General features: G+C 37.0%; 1 non-coding gene across 1 annotated transcript; it reads left to right on the top strand.

Moving 5' to 3' along the window:
* Nucleotides 1–8,322: 8,322 nt before the first annotated feature.
* Nucleotides 8,323–8,430, top strand: LOC112739904 (small nucleolar RNA R71). Its single transcript, XR_003170840.1, has one exon. It is a non-coding gene; the product is annotated as a small nucleolar RNA R71 (small nucleolar RNA).
* The last annotated feature ends 216 nt before the right edge of the window (nucleotides 8,431–8,646 follow it).

The raw sequence follows: 8,646 nt of genomic DNA, 5'->3' as shown, positions 1-8,646 counted from the left end.
ACTCAGCTTTTGAGGAGGAAAGAACTTGGCTAAGAAAGCCTTGACCAGCTTATCCCAAGAGTTCAGGCTATCCTTAGGTTGAGAGTCCAACCATACTCTAGCTCTGTCTCTTACAGCAAAAGGGAAAAGCTTGAGCCTGTAGACTTCAGGATCTATTCCATTAGTCTAAACAGTATCACAGATCTGCAAAAATTCAGTTAAGAACTGAAAAGGATCTTCAGATGGAAGTCCATGAAACTTGTAGTTCTGCTGCATCAGAGAAACTAATTGAGGTTTCAGCTCAAAATTGTTTGCTCCAATGGTAGGGACGGAGATGCTTCTTCCATGTAAATTGGAATTAGGTGCAGTAAAGTCACCAAGCATCCTCCTTGCATTATTATTATTTTCGGCTGCCATCTCTTCTTCCTGTTCGAAAATTTCTGAAAGGTGCTTGTTGGATTATTATAATTTAGCTTCTCTTAGTTTCCTCTTCAGAGTCCTTTCAGGTTCTGGATCTGCTTCAACAAGAATGTTCTTGTCCTTGCTCCTACTCATATGAAAAAGAGGGAACAAAAAAATAATAATAATAGGGATCCTTTTTACCACAGTATAGAGGTCCCTGTGTGAGTAGAAGAAAAGAAGAAGAGAAAATCTGAACTCAGAGAGAGAGAGAGGGTTCAGATTTTTGGTGAGTGATAGAGAGATATTAGTAGATGAATAAATAAACAGAAGAAGATGAGAGAGAAGGATTTTCGAAAATTATTTTTGAAAAAGGGTTAGTGATTTTCGAAAATAGTTTTTGAAAAAGGTTAGTAATTTCCGAAAATTAAAATCAAAAACTAAAATAATTAGTTAATTAAAAAGAATTTTTGAAAAAGAGGGAGATATTTTCGAAAATTAGAGAGAGAGAGAGAGAGTTAGTTAGGTAGTTTTGAAAAAGATAAGAAACAAACAAAAAGTTAGTTAGTTAGTTGAAACAAATTTTGAAAATCAATTTTGAAAAGATAAGAAGATAAGAAGTTAGAAAAGATATTTTAAAATCCAATTTTTGAAAAAGATATGATTTTGAAAAAGATAAGATAAGAAGATATTTTTGAAAAGATATGATTGAAATTAGTTTTGAAAAAGGTTTGATTTTTAAAATCTCAATTAATGACTTGATTCACAAGAAATCACAAGATATGATTCTAGAACTTAAAGTTTGAATCTTTCTTAACAAGCAAGTAACAAACTTGAAATTTTTGAATCAAAACATTAATTGATGATGTTATTTTTGAAAATTAGGAGATAAAGATAAGAAAAAGATTTTTGAAAAATATTTTTAAAATTTTCGAAAATAACTAAGAAAAATGAAAAAGATTTGATTTTTGAAAAAGATTTTGAAAAAGATAAGATTTTTAAATTGAAAATTTGATTTGACTCATAAGAAACAACTAGATTTTAAAAAGTTTTGAAGAAGTCAACTCAAATTTTCGAATTTATGAGAAGAAAAAGGAGAAGATATTTTTTTGAATTTTTAATGAAGAGAGAGAAAAACATGAAAATGATGCAATGCATGAAAATTTTTAGATCAAAACAATGAATGCATGCAAGAATGCTATGAATGTCAAGATGAACACCAAGAACACTTTGAAGATCATGATGAACATCAAGAACATATTTTTGAAAATTTTATATGCAAAGAAAACATACAAGACACCAAACTTAGAAATCTTTCATGTTCAGACACCATGAATGCAAGAATGTATATGAAAAATAAGAAAAGACACAAAACAAGAAAACATCAAGATCAAACAAGAAGATTTACCAAGAACAACTTGAAGAACATGAAGAACACCATGAATGCGTGAATTTTTTTTCGAAAAATGCAAGATGAACATGCAATTGACACCAAACTTAAAATTTGACTCAAGACTCAAACAAGAAACACAAAATATTTTTGATTTTATAAATTTTTTTTTGGATTTTTGTATATTATTTTCGAAAAACATATAGAAAAAAAAAGAAAATAAGGATTTCAAAATTTTTAGTATGAATTCCAGGAATCCTGTACTCTTAGTCTAAAGCTCCAATCTGAGGGTTAGGCATGGCTTAATAGCCAGCCAAGCTTTAGTATGTAACTTAGACATGCCACAACTGACATTCCAATTAACTTGCCTCTATGCTGATGGTTGGAAGCCCCTATCCAAAGGAATTAAACATGGCTTTACAGCCAGCCAGGCTCCAACATTTTTCATGAAACTCTAGAATTCATTCTTCAAAATTCTGAAATAATTTTCAAAAACAGATGAGAAATTTTTGAAAGATTTTTTTTTTTGAAAAGTTTTTGAAAACTTTTTGAAAAATAAAAAGAAAATTACCTAATCTGAGCAACAAGATGAACCGTCAGTTGTCAAACTCGAACAATCCCCGGCAACGGCGCCAAAAACTTGGTGTACGAAATTGTGATCTCAGGCAACGGTGCCAAAAACTCTGTACACACGTCTTAATAAATTGTTTTTCATTCACAACTTCGATACAACTAAATAGCAAGTGCACTGGGTCGTCCAAGTAATAAACGTTACGTGAGTAAGGGTCGATCCCACGGAGATTGTTGGTATGAAGCAAGCTATGGTCATCTTGTAAATCTCAGTCAGGCGGATAATAATTGATTATGGAGTTTTCGAAATTAAATAATAAATAGACAGAAAATAAAGATAGAAATACTTATGTATGTCATTGGTGAGAATTTCAGATAAAGGTATAGAGATGCATTCGTCCATCTGAACTTCTGCTTTCTTGCTGTCTTCATCCAATCAGTCCTACTCCTTTCCATGGCTGGCTTTATGTAAGGACATCACCATTGTCAATGGCTACTTTTCATCCTCTCTGGAAAATGGTCCGATGCGCTGTCACTGCATGGCTAATCGTCTGGAGGCATCACCGTGGTCAATGGCTGCATCCTATCCTCTTGTGAAAATGGTCCAAATGCTCTGTCACAGCACGGCTAATCATCTGAGGTTCTCGATCATGCTGGAATATGATTCACCCTCTTTTTGCGTCTGTCACTACGCCCAGTACTCGCGAGTTTGAAGTTCGTCACAGTCATTCAATCCCAGAATCCTACTCGGAATACCACAGACAAGGTTTAGACCTTCCGGATTCTCGTGAATGCCGCCATCAATCTAGCTTATACCACGAAGATTCTGATTAAGAGATCCAAGAGATACTCATTCAATCTAAGGTAGAACGGAAGTGGTTGTCAGGCACGCGTTCATAGGGAATGATGATGATTGTCACGTTCATCACATTCATGTTGAAGTGCGAATGAATATCTTAGAAGCGGAATAAGTTGAATTGAAAAGAAAACAGTAGTACTTTGCATTAATTCATGAGGAACAGCAGAGCTCCACACCTTAATCTATGGAGTGTAGAAACTCTACCGTTGAAAATACATAAGTGAAAGGTCCAGGCATGGCCGAATGGCCAGCCCCCAAACGTGATCAATAGATCAAAAGATAATCCAAAGATGTCAAATACAATAGTAAAAAGTCCTATTTATACTAACTAGTTACTAGGGTTTACAGAAGTAAGTAATTGATGCATAAATCCACTTCCGGGGTCCACTTGGTGTGTGCTTGGGTTGAGCTTGAATGTTACACGTGCAGAGGCTCTTTCTGGAGTTGAACGCCAGGTTGTAACGTATTTCTGGCGTTCAACTCTGGTTTGTGACGTGTTTATGGCGTTTAACTCCAGATAGCAGCGTAGAACTGGCGTTCAACGCCCTTTTACGTCATCTAAACTCGGTCAAAGTATGGACTATTATATATTTATGGAAAGCCCTGGATGTCTACTTTCCAACGCAATTAAATGCGCGCCATTTTGAGTTCTATAGCTCCAGAAAATCTACTTTGAGTGCAGGGAGGTCAGAATCCAACAGCATCAGCAGTCTTTCTTCTACCTCTGAATCTGATTTTTGCTCAAGTCCCTCAATTTCAGCCAGAAAATACCTGAAATCACAGAAAAACACACAAACTCATAGTAAAGTCCAGAAATGTGAATTTAACATAAAAACTAATGGAAAAATCCCTAAAAGTAACTAGATTCTACTAAAAACATACTAAAAACAATGCCAAAAAGCGTATAAATTATCCGCTCATCAGAGGTGTCCAGGGTTCTTAAGCACACTCTTTTTTTTTCTTTGGACCTTGACTTTAATCGCTCAGTCTCAAGCTTTTGGCTCGACACCTTCACGCCACAAGCACATGGTTAGGGACAGCTTGGTTTAGCCGCTTAGGCCAGGATTTTATTCCTTTAGGCCCTCCTCTCCACTGATGCTCAAAGCCTTGGATCCTTTTTATTACCCTTGCCTTTTGGTTTTAAGGGCTATTGGCTTTTTGCTCTTGCCTTTTGGTTTTAAGAGCTTTTGGATTTTTCTACTTGCTTTTTCTTTTCCTTTCTCTTTTTTTTTGCTATTTTTCTTCACAATTTTTTTTTCTGCAAGCTTTTGCATTCACTGCTTTTTCTTGCTTCAAGAATCAATTTTTATGATTTTTCAGATTATCAATAATATTTCTCCTTTTTCATCATTCTTTCAAGAGCCAACATATTTAATATTCATAAACAACAATTTCAAAAGACATATGCACTGTTCAAGCATTCATTCAAAAAACAAAAAGTATTGTCACCACATCAAAATAATTAAACTAGTTTCAAGGATGAATTCGAAACCATGTACTTCTTGTTCTCTTGTAATTAAAACAGTTTTCATTTAAGAGAGGTGATGGATTCATAGGACATTCATAGCTTTAAGGCATAGACACTTAAATACTAATGATCATGCAATAAGACACAAACATAAACATAAAGCATAGTAAACAAAAAACAGGAAAATAAGAACAAGGAGATTAAGGAATGGGTCCACCTTAGTGAGGATGACGTCTTCCTCTTCTTGAAGAACCAATGGTGCTCTTGAGCTCCTCTATGTCTCTTCCTTGCCTTTGTTGCTTTATCCCTAGTGATTTTGGTGCTCCTATCCTTAGTTGCTCCCAATAGTTGTGTGGAGGAAAATGTATCCCTTGATTTCTGCTTGCTTTTTCTTTTTCTCTTTTTTTTTGCTATATTTTTTTTCTTTTTTTTTGCAAGCTTTTGTATTCACTGTTTTTTCTTGCTTCAAGAATCATTTTTATGATTTTTCAGATTATCAAATAACATGTCTCCTTGTCATCATTCTTTCAAGAGCCAACATATTTAACATTCTTAAACAACAACTTCAAAAGACATATGCACTGTTCAAGTATTCATTCAGAAAACAAAAAGTATTGTCACCACATCAATATAATTAAACTAAGTTTAAGGATAAATTCGAAACTCATGTACTTCTTGTTCTTTTGAATTAAAACATTTTTTATTTAAGAGAGGTGATGGATTTATAGGACATTCATAACTTTAAGACAAAGTTACTAAATACTAATGATCATGTAATAAGACACTAACATAGATAAGCACTTAACATAAAGAAAACGAAAAACAGAAAATTTAAGAACAAGGAATGAGTCCACCTTAGTGATGATGGCGTTTCCTTCTTGAGGAACCAATGATGTCCTTGAGCTCTTCTATGTCTCTTCCTTGTCTTTGTTGCTCCTCCCTCATAGCTCTTTGATCTTCTCTAATTTCATGAAGGATGATGGAGTGCTCTTGATGTTCCACCCTTAGTTGCTCCCAATTATTGTGTGGAGGAAAATGTATCCCCTGAGGTATCTCATGGATCTCTTGATTTGCAGTCAAATGTTCTACCACTTAGCTATAGACCCTTGATGGAAGCTTTTGTCTTCCCTTTCCTCTTTCTAGAGGTTTCTATGGCTTTAGGTGCCATCAATGGTTATGGAAAAACAAAAAAAAAGCAATGCTTTTACCACACCAAACTTAGAATGTTGCTCGCCCTCGAGCAAAAGAAGAAAGAATAGAAGAAGAAGAAGAAGATATGGAGGAGATGGAGGGATGTGTGTATTCGGCTATATGGGGTTTAAGGTGGTTATGAGGTGTGAAAATGAGGGAGTGATGGTTTGAATTTTGAGTGGGTGGGTGTAGGTGGGTGTATGATGGATTTGGAGGGGAATTGGAGGTGATTGGTGAAGGGTTCTTGGGAAGGGTGATATAGGATTATGAGGAGGTAAGGTGAGTGGAGGTATGTGGGGATCCTGTGGGGTCCACAGATCCTGAGGTGTCAAGGATTTGCATCCCTGCACCAATTAGGCATGTAAAACACCTTTGCATGCAATTCTGGCATTTAAACGCCGAACTGATGCTTGTTCTGGGCGTTCAACGCCCAGATGTAGCATGTTTTTGGCATTGAATGCTAGCTCTATGCTTGTTTTTGGCGTTCAGCGCCAGCTCCATGCTCTGTTCTGGCGTTGAACGCCAGCCAGATGCTCCTTACTGGCGTTTAAACGCCAGTAAGTCCTTCCTCCAGGGTGTGATTTTCCTTCTACTGTTTTTGATTCTATTTTTGATTTTTCTATTTACTTTGTGACTCCACATGATCATGAACCTAATAAAATATGAAAGAACAATAAAAATATAAAAATAAAATTAGATAAATAAAAATTGGGTTGCCTCCCAACAAGCGCTTCTTTAATGTCAATAGCTTGACAGTGGGCTCTCATGGAGCCACACAGGTGATCAGGTCAATTTTATAGACTTTCCAACACCAAACTTAGAGTCTGGATATGGGAGTTCAACACCAAACTTAGAGTTTGGCTGAGGCCTCCCAACACCAAACTTAGAGTTTGACTGTGGGGGCTTTAGTTGACTCTGTACTAAGAGAAGCTTACTGTGCCTCTTTTCCATGTTTACAGAAGGATGACCTTGAGTTTTAAACACAAGGGAGTCTTCATTCAATTGAAGGACTAGTTCACCTCTGTCTACATCAATCACAGCTCTTGCTGTGGCTAGGAAGGATCTTCCAAGAATGATGGATTCATCCTCAACCTTCCCAGTATCCAGGATTATGAAATCAGCAGGGATGTATAGGCCTTCAACCTTTAGTAACACGTCCTCTACTTGTCCATAAGCCTCTTTTCTTGAGTTGTCTACCATCTCTAATGAGATTCTGGCAGCTTGCACCTCAAAGATTCCCAGTTTCTCCATTACAGAAAGTGGCATGAGGTTTATTCCTGACCCAAGGTCACATAGAGTCTTCTCAAAGGTTATGGTGCCTATGGTACAAGGTATTAGGAACTTTCCAGGATCCTGTTTCTTCTGAGGCAATCTTAGTTGATCCAATGCATTTAGTTCATTGGTGAACAGGGGAGGTTCATCTCCCCAAATCTCACTACCAAATAAATTGGCATTCAGCTTCATGATTGCAACAAGAAACTTGGCAACTTGCTCTTCAGTAACATCCTCATTCTCTTCAGAAGAAGAATACTCATCAGAGCTCATGAATGGCACAAGAAGGTTCAATGCCATCTCTATGGTCTCTAGATAAGCCTCAGAGTCCTTTGGTTCCTCAGAGGGAAACTCCTTATTGATCACTAGACATCCCAGGAGGTCTTCCTCCTTGGGATTCACGTCCTTCCCTTCCTCCTTGGATTCGGCCATGATGGTTATATCAATGGCCTTGCACTCTCCTTTTGAATTTTCTTCTGTATTACTTGGGAGAGCACTAGGAGGGGTTTCAGTGATCTTCTTACTCAGCTGGCCCACTTGTGCCTCCAAATTTCTAATGGAGGACCTTGTTTCATTCATGAAACTTAGAATGGTCTTAGATAGATCAGAGACTATGTTTGCCAAGCTAGATGGAGTCTGCTCAGAACTTTCTGTCTTTTGCTGAGTGGATGATGGAAAAGGCTTGCTATTGCTAAACCTGTTTCTTCCACCATTATTAAAGCCTTGTTGAGGCTTTTGTTGATCCTTCCATGAGAGATTTGGGTGATTTCTCCATGAGGGGTTATAGGTGTTTCTGTAAGATTCACCCATGTAATTCACCTCTGCTATTGCAGGGTTCTCAGGATCATAAGCTTCTTCTTTAGAAGATGCCTCTTGAGTACTGTTGGATGCAGCTTGCATTCCATTCAGACTCTGAGAAATCATATTGACTTGCTGAGTTAATATTTTATTCTGGGCCAATATGGCATTCAGAGTTTCAATTTCAAGAACTCCCTTCTTCTGAGGCATCCCATTACTCACAGGATTCCTCTCAAAAGTGTACATGAACTGGTTATTAGCAACCATGTCAATGAGTTCTTGAGCTTCTGCAGGCATTTTCTTTAGGTGAATGGATCCACCTGCAGAAGTATCCAATGACATCTTAGCTAATTCAGACAGACCATCATAGAATATATCCAGGATGGTCCATTCTGAAAGCATGTCAGAAGGACACTTTTTGGTCAGTTCCTTGTATCTCTCCCAAGCTTCATAGAGGGATTCACCTTCTTTTTGTCTGAAGGTTTGAACATCCACTCTAAGCTTACTCAGATTTTGAGGAGGAAAGAACTTGGCTAAGAAAGCCTTGACTAGCTTATCCCAGGAGTTCAGGTTATTTTTGGGTTGAGAGTCTAACCACACTCTAGCTCTGTCTCTTACAGCAAATGGGAAAAACATGAGCCTGTAGACTTCAGGATCTACTCCATTAGTCTTAACAGTATCACAGATCTGTAAGAATTCAGTTAAGAACTGAAAAGGATC

The sequence above is a fragment of the Arachis hypogaea genome, chromosome 13, assembly GCF_003086295.3.
Source record: "Arachis hypogaea cultivar Tifrunner chromosome 13, arahy.Tifrunner.gnm2.J5K5, whole genome shotgun sequence".
Taxonomy (NCBI): Eukaryota; Viridiplantae; Streptophyta; class Magnoliopsida; order Fabales; family Fabaceae; genus Arachis; species Arachis hypogaea.
Note: the sequence above shows the minus strand (reverse complement) of the source record. Positions and strands in the feature narration are given on the sequence as shown.